The 24,187-nt window shown below is 38.7% G+C and overlaps 1 protein-coding gene across 21 annotated transcripts in view; it reads right to left on the bottom strand.

Annotated features, from left to right (window-relative positions):
- Positions 1–24,187, bottom strand: part of PARD3 (par-3 family cell polarity regulator) — a 451,552-nt gene that overhangs the window by 233,207 nt on the left and 194,158 nt on the right. The gene's annotated exons all lie outside the window — the stretch shown is intronic.

The raw sequence follows: 24,187 nt of genomic DNA, 5'->3' as shown, positions 1-24,187 counted from the left end.
GCCTTGAGCTCTTCCAGGGATGGGGCATCCACAGCTTCTCTGGGCAAACTGTTCCAGTGCCTCACCACCCTGACAAAAAAGAATTTCTTCCTAACATGTAATCTAACTTCTTTCAGGTTAAAGCCATTTATAGGCCTTGTCCTACCACTAAAAACCCTTGTAAAAAGTTTCTCTCCAGCTTTCCTGTAAGCCTCCTTTAAGTACTGGAAGGTGCTGTAAAGTTTCACCAGAGCCTTCTCTTCTCCAGGCTCAATACCCCGAACTCTCTCAGCCTGTCGTCACAGCAGAGGTGCTTCAGCTCTCTGGTCATCTTCATGGTGTCCTCTGGACTCACTCCATCAGGTCTGTATCTTTCTTATGATGGGGGGCCCCAGAGCTGATGCAGCACTCCTGATGAGATCTCACCAGAGCAGAGCAGAGGGGCGGAATCACTTCCCTCTCACTGCTGCCCACGCTGCTTTGGATGCAGCCCAGGACACATTTGGCTTTCTGGGCTGCAAATGCACATTTTCAGGTCACGTCCAGCTCCTCCTCAACCAACAACCCCAAGTCCTTCTCCTCAGGGCTGCTCTCAAACCATTCTTCACTGTTGGGGTTTTAGGAGCTCTCCTGGTTTTTTTTCTATTAAAGGAATTTTCCCCATATGTGTTGCTAGGGGGACAAATTGCTGGCTACTTCAGAAAAACAAAAGAGATGGCTACGGGGGTGGGGTGCATCTGGCTACTCTTTTGTTTCACCTGGGTGTGCGGAGGCTGCTTTCTTCGGCTGCTTTTCTTTCTGCCAGAGAAACCCTGGGATCCCAAGCCCGCCGCTGCTTCAAGCCTTCGCTCGCCCTGCCTGCCCAGGCCTCCGGGGGGTTCCCCGTTTGGACACATCTCCTCTGCCATCTGGGATTTGTGCTTGTCCCTGCCGTTCCAGCCTGCTGTTCCAGCCTGCCGTTCCAATCTGCTGTTCCCGAGGGTCCGGCCGGACACCGGGATCGGCTGCCCAGGGGTTTGTGAAGCTCCTTTGTCCCATCCCTTCCCGGGATCCCAGGGCACCGGTGCCGCGTGCTCCCCGAGCTCGCTCCGGAGTGCCCCCTGCAGCCGCGGGGGAACCATCGCACCTGCCCTGCTCACCGGGAGCCGCCAGCGCCCCTGCCGGCTGCGAGCGGAACTGCACCCGAGGGGAAAGGGCCCGACAGCCGAGAAGGCTGGCACTGGGTTTGTGATTGTTTGCTGTTACTGCCATGGTTATTGCTGTTTGTTCGACTGGTTATACACATATAGATATATAATAGTAGAGAACTGTCATTCCTATTTCCCACATCTTTGCCTAAAAGCCCCTTGATTTCAAATTATAATAACTTGGAGGGAAAGGGGGTTGCATCTGCCATTCCAAGGGAGGCTCCTGCCTTCCTTAGCAGACACCTGTCTTTCAAACCAAGACATTCACCCAGCCTGTATTTTGTGCTTGGGATTGTCCCAGTCCAGGTTCAGGATCCTGCATTTGCCCTATTTGAACTTCATGAGGTTTGCATGTGCCCAGCTCTCCAGCCTGTCCAGGTCCCTCTGGATGGCATCCCTTCCCTCCAGCATGTCAACCACGCCACACAGCTTGGTGTTGTCAGCAAACCTAACAAGGATGCCCTCAATTCCACTGATACTTTAACATCTTATCATCTTGATTAAAGAAAAATCCATGGGTTTCCTCTCATTTAGACAGTGATTTATCTCCACTTCTCATTTGCGAGGATTTGCTAACATACAGCTTTAGTTTATGACTTTTTAAATTTATATTCATACTGATTAAAAGTAAAAACACCTAGAGATCAGTTTCAAAAGGTCTTTTGTGGTACACACCACATAGATGGACAAACACACATGAACTAAAGCAGCCTTAACTTGCATATATCTTAACATTAAGTCTTACTTTTTCAGGCCATCCTTCCCTAAAAGAACAAAACCAGGCAAGGTTCTGCCCCAGATCTCAGAGGAGAAAGACGCGGAAGGGAGCCCCAGCACTGTGATGCTGGTGCAGAACATCTGGCCTTGATGCAGAAGGACAAGGCACCCAAGCCTGCTCTCCTCTCAGCTCCTGTGAAATTTTGAGTGATGACATTTCACCATTTTGCAGTTTTATCTTTTACATCTCTTTTGCTGAATTGCACAGTTGCATTCCACTTTTTTTTCCACCTCATTCCACTGAGAAACTCCACTAAAATTGCTTCAATTGAGTTTCCCTGTTATGCTGTAGAATTTTCTTTTTTGGTCTTTTGCACAACATGGCTTTTACCTTAGGCACCAAACAAATTCACCATTTTAATAACAGAAAATGCTATAGCATTTTTCATTGTTCTTTGCTCAATTTGTTTTGTTGAAACCAACATGAAAAACAATTTCAAACTTCTCAGTAAATGCTTCATTTACAAATGCTCCATTCCAAGTGCCTACAGGGTTACAATCTGGTCTATGACAATTTTATTCATTTTTTAATCAAAAGCATTAAATCAAATTTTAAATAAATACTACTCAGTACTTCTGTAGTGCCCTCCAGCACAGTATGGCAAAAGCACTTCATGGACAATAATGACTTTAGCTTCACTGCACCCTTAGGAAGAAGATTAGAGGTTATTCTTCAAACTATTTATTTGAGGAAACTGAGGCATGAAAGATTTCTTTCCCTGTTTTTGAGGTTCATCTCCAGCCTTAGATGCTTTCAGTTTTGGGTGATGTCTCTGAGATAGACAGAGCCTTACTTTGAGAAAAATGTAAAATATTCACATGTACTCCAGAACTTAATGAAAAAGGCAACAGACAGCACCACAGGACCCATCACCTCTTGGAGGATGGTGGCTGGAGAAAGGCTGGGAAAAGCACCAACTCCCTTGGAGCAGTTTGGTCATGGGCCTGCACCAGCACGCGTGCAATGCTCACTGCCATGCAAAGCTCTTACACAGCACGTGATGAAACAAGATCAACAGCCAAATTTCATCATCACCACCACACTAAGCTATCCAGGGACCACCAAAGACAACCTCTTTGCCTAAAATGTACCAAGGAACAAAGTGTAGGACATCATACAACTGCTACAACCACAGCTCCAGAGGGACTCTGCAAACTGTTCCAAAAGGGAGGGCATTTCAAGAAATAACTAATTTAGTGCCATTTGTTGCAGCAGAAGAGATCCCATCTCCTCAATAAAATAAATTCTTTTTAAACATCTTCTCAGAGACCTTATTTCCATTTGTGATTCTTTCCCTTTTCCACACTAAGTCAGAGCAGTTTGGACTGAATTCAGCATGTGTGATGGTGGTACAGTATTTCCAAGCAATTGTATTTCCATCCTGCAGCCCATAATAACACCTCAGCCCGGCATTTCATTATCCTGCAAGACCAGCACAAACCACAGATGTGGGTTGTTGAAAGCAGCAGTCTCCTCTTTTCCCCTCCCCAGATGGTCATGTCTGGCACTGGATTCCTCTGTCCACCTTCTCCTTTCAGTTTATTCAAGCATTTGTATCATTGTACAAAAGATCTAAATTAAAATTAATGTTTAATAAAAACAATTTTAATTGGTTACATTTCCCAGGCTGGTCCAGTTCAGTCTAATTAACAGCCTCATAAAAGCTTAGGGACGCACAAGGGAGGAAGCAAAGCATGGCCAAGACTGCTTCTTTCAGCAGCAGAGACGACTGAAAATGTCTCTACTGCTGTGGCCTCAGATCACTGAAAGGATACTGCTCATCTGCAGTCTCAGAAACAGCTCAAGACACTCATTTAAGCATTCAGTAACTTGCACTCTGTCCATCTCTCTTTTAATATCATCCCTCTTTTATTACCTCCTTCAAAATCCTACCTATTTTCAACTAATCTAAATAATTGTGTCTTGTTCACTGAAGTTGCTGTATCAGCAACTCCCCCTCTTTCAATATGAACAGGCTTTCCAGGAATAAATCCCTCTTGCCCTTGCACACTGCTGACCTATTTTCCGTAATTTGTTTTTTTCCCTGCCAGTTTCTAATCTACAGCAGAACTTCATTTGTCACCACGAAACAACTTCATACGAATTACTCAAATTCCACCTTCTTTCTTAGAGGAGACCAAATTAAGACAGAGGCACAACTATGCTTTTAAATGATATTTCTTGAATGTATTAGAAGTTAAAATGCATAAACAGAAAGGGAAAAAAACATGTCTTGTGGTTGAATTCCTCTTCATCCATCCCACCCCAAAACAGGTGAAAACAAAGAAGTCATAACACATTAGAGAAGTATGTGCTCGAGTGCTTCTCACCAGAGTCGTAGCACTTTATGCACAGATGTCTGCATAAGCACTCTTTTAAGGTAAACAGTAGCACTCGGGGAGCAAAATTCAGTAAGGAACCAGAAAAACTTTTGTTGATTAGGATTTAAAAAGCATAGACACTGTTAAACCCCACATTTAAACATTCTGATTTTGACACAAGGTTTTCTTAGTTGTCACTTAATCAGTTACAAACTAGCTAAAGTCAAGTTGAAGTTTTCAAAATGTCAAGGAACTTGCTGTCAATTTCCCATAAATCACATTTGAATCCCAGATGAGCCAATCAGTGAAGCTAGTCCAGTCTAAGACCTCCTTGAAAAAATTTTTATTATGCTTTAACTCTTCACACCTATTTTCTGAACCTGGAAAACAAAATACTTTTAGGAAACCAGATGGAAGCAAGCCCCATTACCTTCCCATTCTGAAGCTTCTTCCTCAAACTATGAAAGGAAAGCTTGAAGAAACTGAAGAATAAGCAAATGCTGGGATGTCGGTAAGAAGTGACTTTAGAAATCAAGCTGTACTGAGAGCTTCTTTCTCTACATACCCGGGCAAGATCTTTGGCCACTTCCACTTCCCAGTGTCGCAGAATACATCAAGTTTCAGACCATCTAGATGGGCTTGTCTAGCATCCTGCTATGGCCAGCTCTGGCTCTTGCAGGGGGCAGTGCAAGGACAATACTGACCCACCAACACTGACTAGATGGGAAATAGAAGATATCTGCTTTATCATTACAGAACTAGAAGAGTGAACCAGAGAGTGAACCTTTGAAACAAGGTAAAGGCTGCTATATTTTATATTAAAACTGATTTACTATAAAGGCAAAATCAATCTAGAAAAAAAATCAGAAAATTCTGTGACAAAGGCTCAAAGGCTCCTCACTGAAATTAATAAAGCTCATGGTGTTCTCATGAGATTATATGATTTGAAGAAAAAAATGGGGAGAAACGAAACAGATTAGTTCAAAACCTATGAATTTTCATTTAATATAATCAGCAGATTACTCACTCTTTTCTTTTTTGTGGTCTATCCTCAGCTATTTACAGGCTCAGAATGACTCCTTAGTATTAATACTTAGAATCTTTTTGCAGTTTGATTAAAATAAAAACAAACAACAAAACTTAAATATCTTGCATGCATGTATTCTAAACAGTGGAAGAGTAAGTTAAAAACAAGGCGATTAAATTTGCCAGTGAAATACAACTTAGGTTTAAAACAATCTTTTAAAACATGATCAATGAGTTTTGTGAGACTTCACTATATGACACTGGTGGACTGAGAATCCTGGTGACTGAGGAAATTGAAACAAGAATAAATGCAAGATAAAGAATTCTGAAAAATGCAATCTAGCCAAGTTTCAAAGGGAAGAATCTTGGAAAAAGTAGCACCTCCCAAAAACCAAAACCAACAAACCACCAAAAAAACCAGCAAAAATAACCATACTTTAAATAATTAGTCTGTGATAATACTGAGGTATCTGGTTTTAACTGCAGCATGAAATAATTTTGCAGCAAACTTAGCTCTAAAAGTAATTTCAAATAGCAGTTCCCAGTCTTTTGCCCTCTTGGGGTAATATGGATGAATATTAATGTAATAAGTACTTATTTATACTGTAGATGAATAAAACAAAAGAAAATGGGCAATGGTATAACATCAAATATTAATGAAGAAAAGTAGTCAAAAAGCATAAGTAGCAGTGAGAACAACAGATTACTGGAAAGATGACATTACTCCTCTGTCTTGTTTACCAGCTCCACGACAACACTGGAGAGAGCAGACACGGAGTGGGCCAATGGTACGATCTATAGGCAGTTAACCCACAGTCCCACTGTATGACAAAGTATTATGTTTTATTTGTTTCAAACTCATTTCTGGTCTACCTAATCTACGCATAGCAGTAGAGTTTGAAATGCCTGAAGTGGAGCAGATAACTGCATTTCCACTTGCATGTTTCTTTGGACATGGCTGGAAAATATTTCTCTTTATGGTGGAAAAACAGTGTAGGAAGAAATGATTTAGAAACCCAGTACATTTCCAGAGAGTAAAGTGTGCAACCTGTGGAGTGGAGCAGAGACACCAACACTCATCCACAGTTAGCCTGGCCATACAAGAAGGACAGACAGAGAGATGACTTCTACTGACTTTGTAGCAAGGATGAAGGAACATCACTCCAGCTTTATGAGAAAAAAACCACATTTTCCCACTCACCACAGATCACTATTGTTGGGGTCTCCTCTCCCCAGTGTGTAGCCCTGGCAGAGGGGCCCTGAGGGCACAGACACGGGGTTTCCCTGTCCCTGCTCAGCCTCGTTCCCATGGGTTGGTTTGTGTTCCCTGCGCGGGCAGAAGGACCCTTGGGCCCGTGACTGGAACAGTTCCTGGGCAGAGCCCCGGCCATGCGGCTGGAGAAATAAACATCTCTCTGAAACATCTATCAAGAATCTGTCTGTCCGTATATATTTCCTTTCCACGGGACTCCTGGTTTGATATATGCGTGTTGCAGGATCCCCACTGCAACACACTATGAACATCAGACAGAGCGAGGCACAGATGCACACACAAGAACCATCCATCCAGTGGTGTATATGCTGAAGCATAGTTAAACACTGGAAAGCTGAAGCTTTTTGTCTATGCATTTCAGGTGATCTAAATAGTAGCTGAGTACTAGGGGAGTTTCCTGTCAAAATGAGGTAGTAAAGAAGAAGACAGGATGTATTTATAAACCTGCTTTATAAAGAACATCCTGTAAGAAATACACCAATACTGACCTGTATTCTGATACAGGTAAATAAGAAGGGTTAAATGCTGGATAGGGAAGAAGATAAGAACAGAACTCCCATGTGGTACAAATCCATGTAGCTGGAAGAAAGAAGGTAAAATGAGTCTAAATATCAGGGAAAAAATCCCTAATGGGGTGATACATCAGATTTCGAAAGTCTCCCAAGGGAAGAAGCAGAATCCCCACTGCTCAACACATATAAAAGCAGCATGGACAAAGAACTACAAGATAGGCTACAGGGAATAACTCAATACATAGCAAGACGATGGCTCAGATGACCTAATAATATAACAGGATTTAAAGTGAGTAGATAATTCTATTATCATTAACCACATTCACAGTAGTACAAGCTAAAACACTGTTGCTATGGCAATCAATCCTTATGCATCGTTGCAGAAAAAGACTGAGATACAAGGGATGGAAATGAATTGAACCAGCCCTTCCTATCCTCAATTAATTCAATGTACCAGTCAGCTGGGAAACTACCTAAGACGAAAGTTTACACCAAGCTTCCCACAAGCCTTTTAAAATATACAGTAGAGTACAGCTGAGTGTCTGGCATTCAAATATAGGTTATACTTAGATTTACAGAGTTAGTTAAAATTCAAGGTAAGGGCAAGGCTCCAGTTCAGAGGGGATGCTGCTGGAAAGAGATGGATTGCTCTCATCATTGCATTTGGAATACTTAATACTACTTGAATTCTCTCAGCCCAAAGTAAACAGACACTATGAAAGACCAATGCATGCATGGTTTTGCTCTCATGGTATTGCAGCTCCATCTCATGCGAATATGAGACAACTTGCTCTCCATGTAAAAGGCAAGAAAAAAAGACAGCAGAGGTGACTGAAACTTTCTAACAAACCATAGCATCCGAATTCTTAGTCTTAATTTATACTCACAACTGAAAACATACAAATTTTTAAGAGTCAAGCCCCAGGATAACAAATGATCAGCAGTCTCTTGATTACATATTATCAGCTCTAAATCAACTCCACGTTATTACAAAGTAGTAAAAACATGCACATCTCTCAGTACACCGGAAAATGGATACCAGTTTGCTCCCTCAGCTTTTCTCTTTATTTACAGTAACAGAATATTTGTCAGGAAATCGTGAATTTAAACTTGGCAGTAATAAAATCCTTAGAATGGGAACATTTTGGAATTTAAATTTTGAAAAACATAATTTAAATCATTCCCAGTACCACTCAAATACAGTTTGAATCTCTACTGATAAATGTGGAAAATATCACTACATTTTTAATGACAACTGATAACTTAAAATAAGCACTAACAGTCCTCTTCCTCCGAAACAAAAAAAAGTTTACAGCAAGACACAACAAGAATTGAGTGGGATTGAAAGCTCAGATACCTAGAGGAAAAACCACCATGCCCTTCCAGTTTTGTAACACAGCAAAAGGTGGTTACAGTGTTTTTAGGAAAAACTAGAAGCATATGCAGACATCTAATTCTGCTCCTTGGAAATTCACAGCAAGGCTTCCTTTCAAAAAAGGTTTCTCAAGTGAACAAAGTATTACATTTTTGGTCTTTTGATAATCTACAGTATTGTTAATAATGCAAAGCAGCCCACACAGAGAGGGCACTACAGGTTATAGGAGCTATATTCAAAAAGGAACATGTTTTTACCTGCTAGTGCTGGCATTTTAATGTAATCCTTACTTAGTGTTTTTTGCAGCACTACACAAAATATTCGTTAGAAACCAAGGGGGGAAAAAGATCAGAAGGGAAGCAAGTACATATTCTGGTTTGAAAATCAACTATGAGCAAGCAAGTATACCAGAAGGTAAATACAAACTCCAAAATCCTCAGTTACAAATATTTGAAAGAGGCTAAAAAGAAACCAGCATGCTTTTAAAAGGCCACTAAATTTGATCTTAAGGAATGTATTATATTTTAAGTGAGAAGCAAAATACGTAAGTCAAGAAAAAGATCAGAGCAGCAGTGGAGTTTTCAATACTCACAAATGCATGCAGAAGCAAAACATTTGATAGATGTGCTATACAGTTACCCTTGTACATTAAAAATTTATTTACACAATGTAATTTTTTGTAAAAAACTTATCAGGGATAAGCAGAAAAAATGTACTATCAAGTACTATCAGAACATTCTTGAAATGCTAGAACATGCCTGAATTTGTGAGACATTTATTCAATTGATGAAGATACATCATTTTTATTGAAAACAGCCCATAACACACTGCATGTATATTTTGTTTCTATTTTAACATATTTCATTAGTATTTTTCTTGGAATTTAAACAAAAACCTTCCCGCTTGTGTGAGCTTCAAGTCATTAGTGCCAAAACTTCAGCCAATGTTTCATGAGAAAATTACTGAATTATGTCTGTTTATGATTATAACACAGATTTCTCAAGAAAATTATTCCCTCCTGGGCATTAAAAACTAAATGAGTATGAAAGACTAGAATGTGTTGAATGTGATCAAGCTAGCCTTTCCCGCCAAAATGCTTCAATTTAATCCAAAACTAATTTTTTAAAACTTAAACAAAGTCTAATAAGTTATTTCACTTCCAAAAATGACGTGCATTTACTAGGAGACTCAATATAAAGAGATCATTAAAAAAAATCAATATGTGAAGGCCAAGAATTTTATTATGCAACTGCTGTAAATAATTTCTTTTTTTTTAATATATATGTAAGTTCATGGATGACTCAAAAAGAGCATGTGTGAGAAAGAGAAAGCAATCCCAGTGCAACTGAGAAATTAAACTGAAAAATTAAAGCAAGGAGCCAAAAAACAGACACACAGATGGTGAAAACTGGCAAAAATTAAACGTAAAAATCATGCTCTTAAGTACCAACAGATGCAGTGACTTTAAAATATTACTCCTTGAGGATACACAAAGACAATAATCCCAGATTGTGATTCCTGGGCGAGTCTACTGCTGTGCTAGAGCCCCAAAGTACACTGTACTGTATGTAGAAAAAATGATGTGTCAGAGACGGTGATATCTGCTCTGCCAGTCTACTAAAACAGAAGGGAAGCAAGTTAAACTATCCCACACTGTGAAATTAATGTCTTCAGGGGGAAAAAAAAATTAACTTTGTCACTGAGATTAGAGAGGTGACTTGCAGAATCCATTTACAGATTTATAATACTACAGGACTGAGCATGAGCTGGTTATTTGAGCATTTCTGAAACATTCCTTCTTAAAACGATATTCAAGCTTCCTGCTCCACATGCAAGGAGGACTGTGCTTCCCAGATTCCCTGTTGTTAAACACTGCCACAACTAATAGCTTTTGCTGACCCCAATCTCAGTTAGGGTCTCCTAGATTTTAATCACCACAATTACCTAGAAGCTATCCCAGTTTAGACTACTGGTATTAAAACAGGGAAAGAAAAATAATCCAGGATTTGAAAATCGAGAAACTGAGGTGTAATACCTATATGCTTGAAGTTCAGCCTTTCCTAAAAGATCTTCTTAGAATCTAAACTTGAATAATTATTAATATTACTATAAAACACATGACGTAAGACCAATTTTCCAGATTGTTAAATTAATTCACTTGATGCTGGTCTCTGTGACTGAACAAACCAAGCATCCTATGCCATCACTGTCATTTCAGGCTAGCTGCAGACATAACTATAAAGACCACAGCTTTTTGCAGGGCTAAAAAACAGTCAATAAAAAAAAAAATTATATTTATTTACTACCTCTTCCAGTATGCAGAAGTTTACACTGGGCACTTCCTTATCTAAAACAACTACTGATGCCATCAAGATAATCACAACATAAGGAAAATGACTGAAAACTCAGCAACAAGAATGTATTTTCTAAACAAAATTTTTCAAGAAAAAGCTTTGTATGAAAGTTTTAAAGTTATATACAGACACATTTAAACATACAGATGCTCATACACATGTATATATATGCATGTAATCAGTGGCAACACTTTAAGAGTGTTCCTAAAAATGAGCAGTTAATGAATTGCTCTGTATTTCTAGTATACAAACAAGTATGGACGTGTACTTCATTTAATTCTAATGTTTATATTGATGAGCAGTAAAAAAGCTGAGCTATAAAACTGAATGTGAAGGTTTGCTGTGTTCAAACTGGCAAACAAGGGTAGCGTCATGAATCAAATGAACTTTATCTTTTGTAGAGCCTCCTGGCTGAGATGACCCAGAGAGGTACAACTTCTCACCAGCACACCCAGCCAGAGCAAGCCCCAGCAGCTGCTGTTTGCTCTGCTGAAACAGCCCCAGGGGCGGTTTCGAAGTGACTCCCACCACCCAAAACAGTCTCAGCTGCACTCAGCAGATGCAAGCACTGCTCTGGTTTCACCCAAGGTTTCTGAGGTTTGGCTTTGGAATTAGACAAGTCAAAGCGTGCCTGACACCAACATGCTCAAACCCCCAGGGGCCACCATGGGAGGGCACAACTCTTCAACTGTGCCTCCTTTTATTCTACATTCACAAAGTGTCTCAAACAACAGAAGCCATAAAATTAAACAATCATTAGTGAGCTGTGTTGCAATGGTGTAGGTAGATATGTGGGTTCAGACTGATTCTGATATATTAACTATTTTTTCCTACGTATTTCCCAGCCTACATCTCAGTATTTTCTGCTGTCCTCTGACACACCAGTACGGAGCTGAAGTACCTCCCACCCAATCTTCAGTTTCTCAGTAAGACTGACATTTGGAAATTTAGAGAAAAAAATTGTCAGAGTCCTTGAGCTACATTAATTTCACCTACCCATAATGCTACACTACACACTACACTACTGAAATATAATATTATGTCTTTTGCACAGAGAACAACTTTAAAGACCTTCAAGTCACCAGCAAAATCATCAGTTCTGATAAGACGATGAGTTAAAAGAGTTTTCATGAAGAGAAAGCTATTTATAGCGGTGAAGTGTAACTACAAGAACAACTGATGGGCCTGCTTTATGAAATCTGTGCTTTGTTGTAAGAATTATGGCTGAGAAAACCAAGATAAATAAAAATGGCATGATGGAATACTCAATGCAACTTTCAATAATTTTAAACAGAGATACTCACAGATGTGCCCACTTTCTTTTGGGACATTTAATTTAGTCTGTGCTTTGGATAAATGAGTTGAAATTACAAGCAACCATTAATTCCTACACATTAGGAAAGTAAAGATTTTTGAAGACAAATGAGGGTATCCAAAAGGAAGAGGAAATTAAGATTTGATACAAAGTGACTGAAACTGGCTTCCTGCCTAGTATTTTGAAGAAATAGTAAGAGAACCAGAGGTTTTGATCATAATGGGTACCTCACTCCTCATGTGTTCATTCCATGGTCTGTAAAAATGACTGCAGTATACAAACCAAAGGGTAATTTTTTTCCCTCTCCCATTTTAGAAATACTTTTATATGTATACTGCCCTTAACATTGATTTTTAAACTGTGAAAACAAGCAATATTTTCAATGGCAAATGTGCTAAAATAATAATAGCCAACTGATTTTTCATAAAGGGTCATCTCTTGGCTGGAAAAAGAAGCATAAAAAATTTCAATCCAAATGAAGCTAAAGTAATCACATGCAGATGGCATGAAAGTAATACCTTAATATTGAATCTGGGCAATGATTCTTATTCTTAAAATATCACATTCAAGAGATCAACATGAAAAGTAGTATTTGTTTGAAAAGTAAAATCTTTACAGCAGTTTATTACAGAAACTCTTTAGTTCATCCAGTTGATTGCTTCTTCATGGAAACACTAGTTGTGCTGTTATTTGCTTTAATGCTGTGTATCCTGAGTATGGAACCTCCCTCACCCAGGGTAACTGCATCAGTTACACACTGGTGTTCTTTCTTTGGCACAGGGATTCAGCAAAATGCCTCACCAATGCCACAAGGCAGCTGGCCATTAGTTCTTGGGTCTTTTGAAAAGATTTTTAATTATTTATTAAATCAGATCAAATAAAGGTATTAAAAAAAGAAAGAGAGGTATTATTGGTTTTTCTGCTTTGTATGTGACATATATAGAAGTAAATAACTTCTTCATACATCCCAATTTCCTAACCAGCTGAGATCCTCTTGTCCCTGCTCGCCCCTTCCCTGGCCCTGGATACAAAGTTGACCATTTCATATGCAACTCCAAGGAGTTTCAAGATCAATTTAGAATGGACTTATTTTCAAATCAGCCATTGAATGAACTGGCAGGCCTGGCCTATTATCTTACTTTCTCACCCAGTTATACTGAGGAAATAAATTAAAATCTTATGGTATCTCCCATCAACTAAGTCATATTACGTAATTCCATTCACTCAGTTGCTGCACTCTCTAAATCTTACTGTGTCGCTTCATGAGAATCATGACATTTCTCAAAGTATCCTATAAATTAAAGTAACCACTTAATACAGCCAGAGTACTACATTCAATAATGAAATGCTCATACTTAAGCAATAAAATCAAGATTAAATTTAAAACCCAAAATAAAACAAAAACCCAGACAAATTACTTCCACATAACTCAATTATTAACTCTAAGTTACATAGTATCATTCCCATTTACAGCAAAGTTCAATCATGTCATTAAAATGACCTGTCCACACAGGATTTTAAAGAATAAGCACCTTTCCTATTTCCATCAATGGAAGATAAATTAACTATCACTTCCACAACAGAAAGGATAAACTTGGCCCTTTTCTGAAAGCACCTTCCTCCCCAGTTAGTAATCCATAGAAAGGAAAAATATGAAAATCATCCTGCTATTATTCAATAAATTAGATAAAGATAGGTTTCCCATTCAGGTAAAATCTGCATTTTTCCCTTACCCAAAACAACCACTTTGTCTTAATTTCTGTTCTGCTTGGAGTTAACTGACTTGCAGGTCTCAGCAGTGATTTACCTGAACCTCCCCTAAAAACTATAACAAGAAGCCAAAGCTCTCATATCCATGTTCAAGTCCAGATAAGTTTATTTTAGTGTAGGAAGTGCTTTTATTTTCGTGTAGGAAAGCCTAAATTTTCCACTTCAAACTAATAATATAAATATTACTTTAAAATAAGTAACATAAGCCATTTAGAAGAAAAATTGTATCAGGAAGAAAATCACAGTATTAAAAAAAACCAAAAAGGCACTTATTTTTCCATTTAAGGTCAAGAAAACTCTACAATGTGAATTAGGTGAACTGAAAATTAAGTTAATGTGAAGCTTAAGCTAAGACCAGTCTGACTTCTAATGCAGACTTACAAAAGCTTGGTTTGACAACAAAGCCAAGTAAATTATCAATCTTGGAGTTTCTTATAATTTTAAAGGAACAAGAAAATAATTCTTTACTTTGAGGGTGACAGAGGACTGGAAAAGGCTGCCCAAGAGGGTTTGTGGAGTCTCCTTCCCTGGAGATATTCAAAACCTGCCTGGATACGATCATGTGCAGCCTGCTCTAGGTGAACCTGCTTTAGCAGGTGGTTGAACTACATGATCTGCAGAGGTACCGTCCAAGCCCAATCTTTCTGTGATTCTGTGAAAAAAAACCAAACCCACAGCATCTGGGATAGCCTTCTAATTTTGCATGGTGTCTTCCTGATAGAACATAGAAAAGAATTGCATCAAGACTCTACAAAATAAAACACAAAAGGGATTTAGGGAATGGAGTGTAGAGATGGCACCTCTTTCCTTCCAAGGAATTGGCTCCTGCCCCACAGCAACTTGTATTACAAACCATTAAGCAGGTACATAGGAAGAAGAGACAGGTACAGCAGAGAAAGTAAGAATACAAAATAAAAGGGGAAAAAAGGTAAAATATCAGTACCATGTACTACCAGTACCACCTTCTGAAACAAAAATGCATAATTTCTTTTTTAGCCTTGAAGATCCAAGTAGTCACATATTTACACTTTGGTTAAAAGACTAGAATGCAGAACGAGCATAATGTGAATTTTAAATTAGGAATACTTCACCAAGAAGGGCAAGGGAGAATCCTCTATAGACACAATTAACAGAATTGCTTTAATACACTTAAAAGTTTTAACCTTTGTGGTCTTTGAAGTGAACAGTGGAACTGCATCTATTTCAGGTTTGTACCAAAGGGCCGTACTGCCCTGAAAAGTTTTACAGTGCTGTAAACTAATGAAATAAATTATCTTAATTTGGTTAGATCTATTTTCATTAACTGTATTACCCACCAAGGGAATGAGGACGAATTTTAATTTTACTAATGTATTTCAGTTCTGCATTACTTTGGCACTCCATAATTGCAGCTCCTGCTCAGTGCTGCTCACTCTGCCATCCCAGGGGCCACCTCTCCCCCTCTCTCCCAGGCAGGCAGGGCTGTGCAGGGGGGAAGCTGTGGCACCACTGACCGCCACCACCCCAAGCTGAACATGGCTAACTCCTGCCACATTCCCATCGGGACTACTGAGGACACAGCACAACAACAAGCACATTATGAAAACAGAGACCATTTTTGTTATAAGCAAGTAGTGTGGAGACATTATACACACCTCGACTAGAAAGTAAACACATGAGAAGATAAACCTTTTTCACACCATGAAGAAAGAAAACAAAGAAGAAAAAAAAATCACTGGACACATCCTTTTGACAAAATGTTTTCCCAGGGCCATTAATGGATTTTCAGATATCCTTATCTGACCTGCTGCCATGGACAGACAGAAGTCTACAAAGAACGAGATAATACTGTTCCACAAAATATTTAGAAAACAGTCAAAAAACTAACAGAAATAATTAATTTAAAGCTTCCTACAGCATCTCTCTGCAGTTTTAGAGAGTATTATTTATCTTGCTGGTATAGTAAATTCATTACCATAAATTTCCACAACAACAGGATTATTTAAATAGTTTGGTCCAAAAGGGAAGACAAATAGCAGTGTATGGTTACTAGCAAGTCAGAAAATGCCTTTCATGCGTGACAACACTTTTCAAAAAGTTTTTGCAAAACAGAGTGGGTCTTATAGCAGGTAGTAGCAGAGACAGAGCTGTGATATCTCACTCCATGCAGCTCTTGTCAGGCTGCACCTGCAGAACTGTGTCGAGTTCTGGCTGCCACAGTGCATGAAAGACAAGGATACACTGGAGAGGGTTCAGAGGAGGCCCATGAAGGTGATTAAAGGGTTGGAAACCCTGCACTGTGAAGAAGGACTGAGGAAGCTAAGTCTTTTCTCCCTGGAGAAAAGAAGACTCAGGGGGACCTCATCACATTATTCTAGTACTTAAGGGGTAGCTACAGAGAGGACAGAGGCCCTCTCTTCACAGCGACACACATGGAGAAGACAAGGGGCTACAGGTACAAGCTGCATCGGAAAGATTTCATCTTAATACAAGAAAGATTTGGTGGTGGTGGTTTTTTGTTTTGGTTTAGTTTTGGGTTTTGGGGGTTTTGTTATAATCAGAACAATCAATCACTGGAAGAATCTCCCTAAGAACTGATAGACTCTCCATCACTGGAGGTAGTCAAGACAGGATTGGACAGGGTGCCAGTTAAGTCTCACCTAGGCTCTCTTTCCCACAAAAGGTTGGACCAGGTGTCTTCCCACATGGGCTGTTGATTCTTTAAATTTCAGACTAGTCCATCATCTGCCTGCTTATACTTAAACATCTTTGAGAGTGAGAGTGTTTGAGTGTGAGGATATACACACCTGAACATGATGCATGTCTTTTCCTATAATAATTAAAAGCCATGAGTATTTTTGTAAAATTGCCTTTTCTGGCATTGGTTTGGCTTTTTTTTTTTTTTTTTTAAATGTGGACACATATGGAGTTACATTCTGCCACTGAATTTGTATCTACACAGCAGCATATAACTGAAAGTAGACTGTAGCCCCCAACTGTCTCACCTATTTAATACACAGTATGAAATGACATATTATTTTTGAAAGGAGAACAAGATAGATGCCAGCATGAAACAGTGTTTATAAAAGCATCACCATTACAGCTGTCCCCAAGCAATAAAGCTGTTTATTCCAACCTCCTACCTCATATAAACTGAAATCCTCAGCACTGAAAAACAACTTCAAATCTGTTCATGACTCCAAGACAAATAAGAAGAGTCTTCTCTCTTCAAAATATACAATTACAGTCATGTCCATAAATGTCCATTTTCTACACAAGTGGACAGATGTCTAAATCCACATAAATATTTTCTTAACACTAATACATACTGCATTGGTTGTATCTTGAAATTTGATTCTATCTCTGTATATACTGATACATTCAGCATAAAAATAAGTCTTTCTCTTTAAGGCTTCTTTGTTTCTGTGGTTATACACAAACATTCAGAGAATATTTAACAAATATCTGTATTAACATATTCACATGTAAGGCTTATACAGGAAAACATGGATATTCTTTTGAATTCAGGAGACATGAAAACTCTTCTATGGGTGTAGGAATATATAAAAAAAAAGAAAAACATCAGGATAGGCCTTCAAAATCAAATGGCTTTTAAATATCGAAATTATTATTAGATTTAGAAATCTGGATCTGAATCAAATTAGATCCAAAGTCAGATTTATACCTAGAACAGACCTGTGATTCTGATTCTCACCACAGAAAAACATGGTAAAAATTTTAACCTTAAAAGCAGAAACCATAAATACAGAAACAGAGAACTAGCATGCCCATCATAAGCACTTGCTGTCCCTTTCCCTGCCCCTTTTTAAGCATTCTGACATGTAACACAGAACCCAGCAATCCCCCAGATCGAGACGTGTCTGTGGGACCTTCCCCAGCACCGCAGCCTCAGCTGCTGGAAGCAGCTCAGCAGGTCCAGCCTGGAAGCGACCAGCTGAGCTCATGCACGCCTCAGCTTGATGCAGATCTATACTCCAGTGGTAAACAGGAGGAGTTTGGACAGTTTTTTGTAGATACTCACATCATAATCACTGAAATACAGGTTTCTCATTTTGGAGCTCACTATGCATAGCATATTTCCTATCTAATAAATGCAGCAGAGGGAGAACACTGAAACAAATCTAGAGAATAATTACTTAATTGTGGTCTCGTATCAGTGATACCCCAACACCACAACAGTCTTATGGCAAGTCAAATACTATTAGAAATTGTGTATGAATTTTGACATTACATATACAAAATATTCTGCAGAGGTGATTAGTGAAAGAAAAAAAGAGAAAAAATAAGGAAATCATTATTACACATGTAGTTAGTAACAGCTCCAAGATGTCAGGGTGCTCTTCTGGCAGCCAAACAGGGCATTTGGCTGCCTCAGACCACTGCCCTTGCTGAGCTGTAACTGTCCCTCTTCATGCTGAGTGGAGGCTGAGAAGACAGCATTTGACAGCTTACATTTCATCTTAGCATTTGAGCTCCTATGCTGAAATAGTTCACATCTTGCCAATATAAAGAAATTAAGGGAGCAGTCAATACCTAATTACCTGTAGAAGCACCAGCTAAGAGAAAATATTCTTGGGCCAAAACAAGCTTTTCACCATCTTCATATAACAAAATCCAGAAGAAACAACTGCTGTAGCACTCAGGGTGTTGACAGCCCTATCAGAGTGAAGCCAGTGCAATCACAGGGCCAAGAACCCATCTCAAGCAGTAAAAAACATTTATTTACAAGTGGATATGGCATTGGGGAGACTTTGAACTCTTGCAGGGGCACCTTGAGGTCTTCCAGCCAACTCCTTGATTAACATAAACCTTAAGTGAATCCTCCACTGGTTACTTCTACCTGCCCCTGGTTACAACTGTGCCAAATTATTCATGTGCCAAGCCAGAAACAAGCAAACACATGACATTTGGTGACATTTACTTGTCCCGTGATCAGCCTCAGAGTGTTCTTGCCTAGTTTCACAAACCCTGGGCAGCCTCATGGTTACACACACACATCCCCCCACCTTTCACATGGGACCTCCACCAATGACCCCCCAAAAAGACAGCTCTCTGCAATATGCCTAGAGCTCTGAACACATGCATTTCTGTATCTTTGTGACAGAAATCCTTTATAGGGAGTATGATTAGCTTTAAAACCATTTTTGTATTTTATAATGTATATACTGCCATGGTTCTATGTTCATTAAGGTTGTTATCACAAGAGAAAAACTATGAAGTGCACGGTTCTCGGAGAGAGAGGAAAGCAATAGACTCTACCCTGACATATTATGGAGTAATGGATGACCAGTTAAAAATTATTCCTCCAACTTAAGCCTAGGTATTCCTTTTTCCAAATCTTAAAGCCCAGCTCCTTATAACAACGATAATTTTTACTGCAGTTTAAATCTCTACATGAGAGGAGTTTGAGATAAGAGCTTCCACCCTTTAGCTTCCCCATCTTCAGGCCATGAAACAGAATTCACAGACCCTTCCACTGCAGTTACAGTCATATTAGAAAAGTAAAACCTAGGGAAAAAAGCTGAAATACACCTGTCAGACAAGGAGAAGCACAAAAGAGGTACATTAGAGAAAATAAAAATATATACTTTAGCTATAACACTATGAAACATTTAGAAACAAACAAAATAAATGAGCTGCATTGCTGCCTTTTTCTTAAGGCATGAAATAGAAACAGGTTTTTTGTTGTTAAATGAAAATTTGACAAATCCTCATGAAATTAGTGGTTTAAATTCACCAACCAACCTCTGAAGCTTCGATTATTTTTTTTCAACTGACAGTGCTGAAACGCAATAATTTATAGTATCCAAATGTTTGAAGAAAGCATATTCAACCATATTAAAAGCAGGCCTTATTTTGCTGAAAATACAAGCTGAAGGCAGGTACTCTACAGCTGGAGATACAAGACCCTTATGCTACTTCCATGTCTGATCCTGCTGCAACAGGAACCAGAGAAACTGTACCAGATTACTCTGGACAGATGTCCTGAACAAAGGTAACTAAGGGAAGTGTTCCATACAGCACATTTCTGCACAAGAAGACAGCAGTAGTAACCAGCTTCTCTTGCCATTTCAGAATGCATTTGAGTTGCTCTAGTCTCTGGCTTTTACTGAATACCAGAAAGCTACAGGGCACTTAGGAATCAGACATGTTCTTCAGTAACAACTATGAAATTTTACCCCATCTCCTACCTTGTTTTCATGCACTGATAAATACAGATATACACTAAACACATAAATGTATTTAAATATATATATATGTTATAGATTTACATATACTTTTAATGGAACCAAACTCATCATATTTGCAAATCTGATCAACTGCTTCATACTTAACTGGGGCTGTTTTATGATTTCCACTCCTGCTGTCCTCACACCCAATTCCCAACCAGCTGAGCAAGGAATATACTGTTTCATTTCAAGGTGTCTTGTTTGCTGTCAGTTCCAATAGTTAACTAATAAAACTGAAATGACCACCTGAGAGAAAGTTTCTGTGTACCTAAACTTAAGGAACTGGTAAAAACTTGAACTCTTTCACGCATTCCCTTTCATGCCTCCCTGGTATGAAACAGCATGAGGCCAGAATTGATCAGGGCCCAAGCAAGTCTTGAGGTGAACTGAGGGAAAAAAGAACTCTCAAAGAAAAGTGGCATTATCATATATATGAATAAATTTCAGAGAAAATAAGATTTTTCAACTATTCTTTAAAGTTTGGTTGCTGTGGGGAAAAGGAAGGTGTTCTGGAGGGCAAGGCCAAGAATAAAAACCAACTTTTTCCCTTTTTAAGATATTTCAGAATCAAATTAAAGATTGCACTTTTCTTCCCTAGAACTTGACAATCTGTAAGAAAAAATTAATTGAGTGAAAGTGTAAAAAATACAATCACAGAATCACACAGTGGTTCACCTATAGTTCCAACCCCCCTGCCATGGACAGGGGTACCTTTCACTAGACCAGGTTGCTCAAAGCCCCATCCATCCTGGCCTTGATGGGATAGGGCATCCACAACTTCTCGAAGCAGCTTGTTTCAGTGCCTCACTGCCCTCCTAGTGAAAAATTTCATCCTTATCTAAACCTATTCTCTGTCAGTTTAAAGCCATTCCCCCTTATCCTATCACTACATGCTCTTATAAAAAGTCCCTTTAAAATCCTTACCTTTCTAAATGTATTCTGAAACTGAATTTGCATTTTCAGCTTCACAGTGGTGAAATGATTCTTTGGTACAGCGTTTCACATAACTTATTTCATGGGCTTGAGAAATACCAAGTTACTGAGAAACACATGGATCATTTGCCCTGTGGACAACCAGGGGGCTCTGGAACTAACTGGGAACAATTGCTAGGCAGATATATCTAACCAGCACATACAACCAGAAGACCTTAAAAGACTCGTAAAGCAGACAATCTTTTCCATTTATTTGATGTATCACTCTAATTTACCAGAGCCCAAGTAAAACTCAACAGATATGAGCAAAAGCAATTACTGCCAGGAATTTTAACAGGCTTCATGCATTTCTCCATTTTTAGGCGCTAAACCCCAGACGAGATTACAGAAGTACTTCTCTAACACCTACTTGAACATATCTAATTCTGTTCCCTTATTAATCCCTGCTACAGTAGTTTATAATGGTTTCCTAGAAACAATGTCTCTTGTAGTTTCATCTTCAGAATGAGCTGTGATGCTATAGAATTACAGTTTGCTTCCTAGTGCTGTTTATAGGAAATGAGGTGTTGTCCGCACAAAAATAATTGTATTTCTTGGGCACATCACACCTTCAAAATGTAATTCCAGTGAATGTTCATTTACGCTAGAAGGTGACAAAAATCACCCTGGAATCCCTTTTTGCCTTATATTCAAAAGGAAGAGATGAGGCAAGCTTTGAGAGAAGTAATTTGAGCCCAGCCAGAAGAGCCTTCATCGAACAAGAAGTCTCTGGAGTCTGCAAGATGAACCCAATGTTTTCTACCACCTTCTCTCAAGAGCCATAAAGGCAGGTTAGATCAGGACTATTAGTACCCCTGGTACCTGTAATGGGTTCTGCCCTACAGGTTTCTTGGCACTGTTGGCTGCCTTATCCTTGGTGCCAGACCTGCTGTCTGCTACTCTTTATGCACAGCCTGGCAGGGTGCACAGAGCACTTCAGCCCCTCCCACAGCTCTGCCGAGCACACAGGAACACAACTGCAAGTTGCTAAATTAATTGATTTTGCCAGATTGAAATCTCATTGCTTGAGCTTCCCCTTCTAGAAGTCAAGGTTTAACCACAGAGGATACTGAAGAAGATATTAAAAATGCCAAAAAGTGTGGAAGAATATCTCTGCCTGCAGCTACTCCATCCCCTACCAGGCCCTTCCTCTCTTCCCTATAGTGCATCCCACTCTCCCAACAGACTTTCTTGTCCTGTATGTATCCTGCTAAACAGACTTCAGTCTAATTAATTACCTTGCTGATATGAAATTGCAAAAGGATCCTAGTCTTCCAGGTACATGCAGAATCATCAACATATTCAAAGAATAAACTCTCTCTCTCAAAACAAACAAACAAAAACAAACAAACAAACAAACAAAAAAAAACAAAAAAAACCCACCACCACTACAAACAATCAAAAACAAAAAGCAGAAAACTTGCTCTAAAGAAACAGCGAACAGCGTATTTACAATTTCAAACTGCAAACAGTTAACAATGTGCTGGCAACAAATATGCTTCCAGTCTACCCCTACTGGCAAATTATTTACCTGATTGGTGAACAAATTGAACTAGTTAAGCTGTTCAGAGACTAAAATCAATACAAAGCTTAATATGAAACATATATTAAAATTTCATGTACCTGACATTTTACAAGATGATCACTATTAAGATTTCTAATCCAACTTCTTTTGCTGAGACAACAGTTTCATTAACTGCCACAGTACAAATCTAATGATGCATGGAAATATGCCTCAAAAACATCAAACAAGCAGAACTGACACAGGAGGTGCCTTCAAATCTGGGCACCGACTTTCTCTTTCAACACAGGCTGATACAGAGACAGCAGCTCACTTCACCAACCTAACACTGCATCTTCTTGGAGGAAGGAACATTGGCATTAAAAGTGTAGAGGAAAGAATAGAAAGACCAAAGACAGAATTTTTCTCATAGAACATGTAATTAATTTGCAGATAATTACAAGACAAAAATAGTTAATAGCTCACATTTGGGAGGGTGTTTAGGGTTTTTTTAATACTCTGTGATATTGTTTTAGCTCTTCTTAAATTAAGAATGGGGTTGAATAAAGAATGTTTGGAGTATGATATGATTTGGCAATGTTGGACTCCAAATATCAGTAAGGGATTTGTGGGTGAAGGAGAGCAGTCCCAGGACAGCAGCCCAGTGTTGGATTATAAACCTTCCCCTCCATTCACACACTACACTGTAACAAACACTGGGCTGTGTCAAATAGCAAATTTCATTTTGAAGCTCTTCTGTACAAAGCAAATTCTGGTTTATGCCCTATTGCTGTAAAATAGAAAATTTGTACATTTTTGTTCAATGCAGAAATTCAATATTTTCATGTCACATTGCATAAAGAAGAAAAATGAGGTAATAATCCTACATATGCACTACCTTACATATGAGCTTGCTGTTGTATTTCCAATTTCCATATTAAAGATGCATTTTCTGTATACACTTGAAGACACTTCTTTGAAAATTTCAAGCACATGCAAAGACATGAAGTGACTGCTAGGTAATTTGATTTCAGACCTTTAAACCTCTGTGACTACCAGCTTATAAATAAATTAATAAATAAACAACAACCACACATTGGAACTACTGAGTGTCTCAAAAAAGCCTAAGATAAAAAGCAATATAAATATACACTAAATAAATATAACACTGTGTTTAAAGTTATAATTAATATGCTTTATGGTGTTAAAAATAACAAGCATTTAAAAGTGCAGTGTCAAAACTGGCCCACATTTGGCTATTATGTATTATTATTATTAGAATTCAATGGCAGTGTTTATCAAAATAATACTAATTAAAATAACTGTTGGTATCAGTTGTGAAGAACAGCAGCACTCCATATACTATATTTATGTGTTTATGAACTCAAAAATTAAATCATTTTCAGGAGTCCATTTCAGTCTTAGTGCAGGTTTTTTGGAAGCAGAAGGAATCCCATACAAATTTAGTCAGCATACTGCTGGTGCTTCTATTACAGTTTGAGAGCCTATGTCAGGTACAAATACACTTCCTTGTAATAGCTTGGAGTAGCATAAAGATTAGATTGATAAAGTAATATATATATACACATATATA

Source organism: Corvus cornix, chromosome 2 (genome assembly GCF_000738735.6).
Source record: "Corvus cornix cornix isolate S_Up_H32 chromosome 2, ASM73873v5, whole genome shotgun sequence".
Taxonomy (NCBI): Eukaryota; Metazoa; Chordata; class Aves; order Passeriformes; family Corvidae; genus Corvus; species Corvus cornix.
This window is presented reverse-complemented; position numbering and strand designations above follow the sequence as displayed.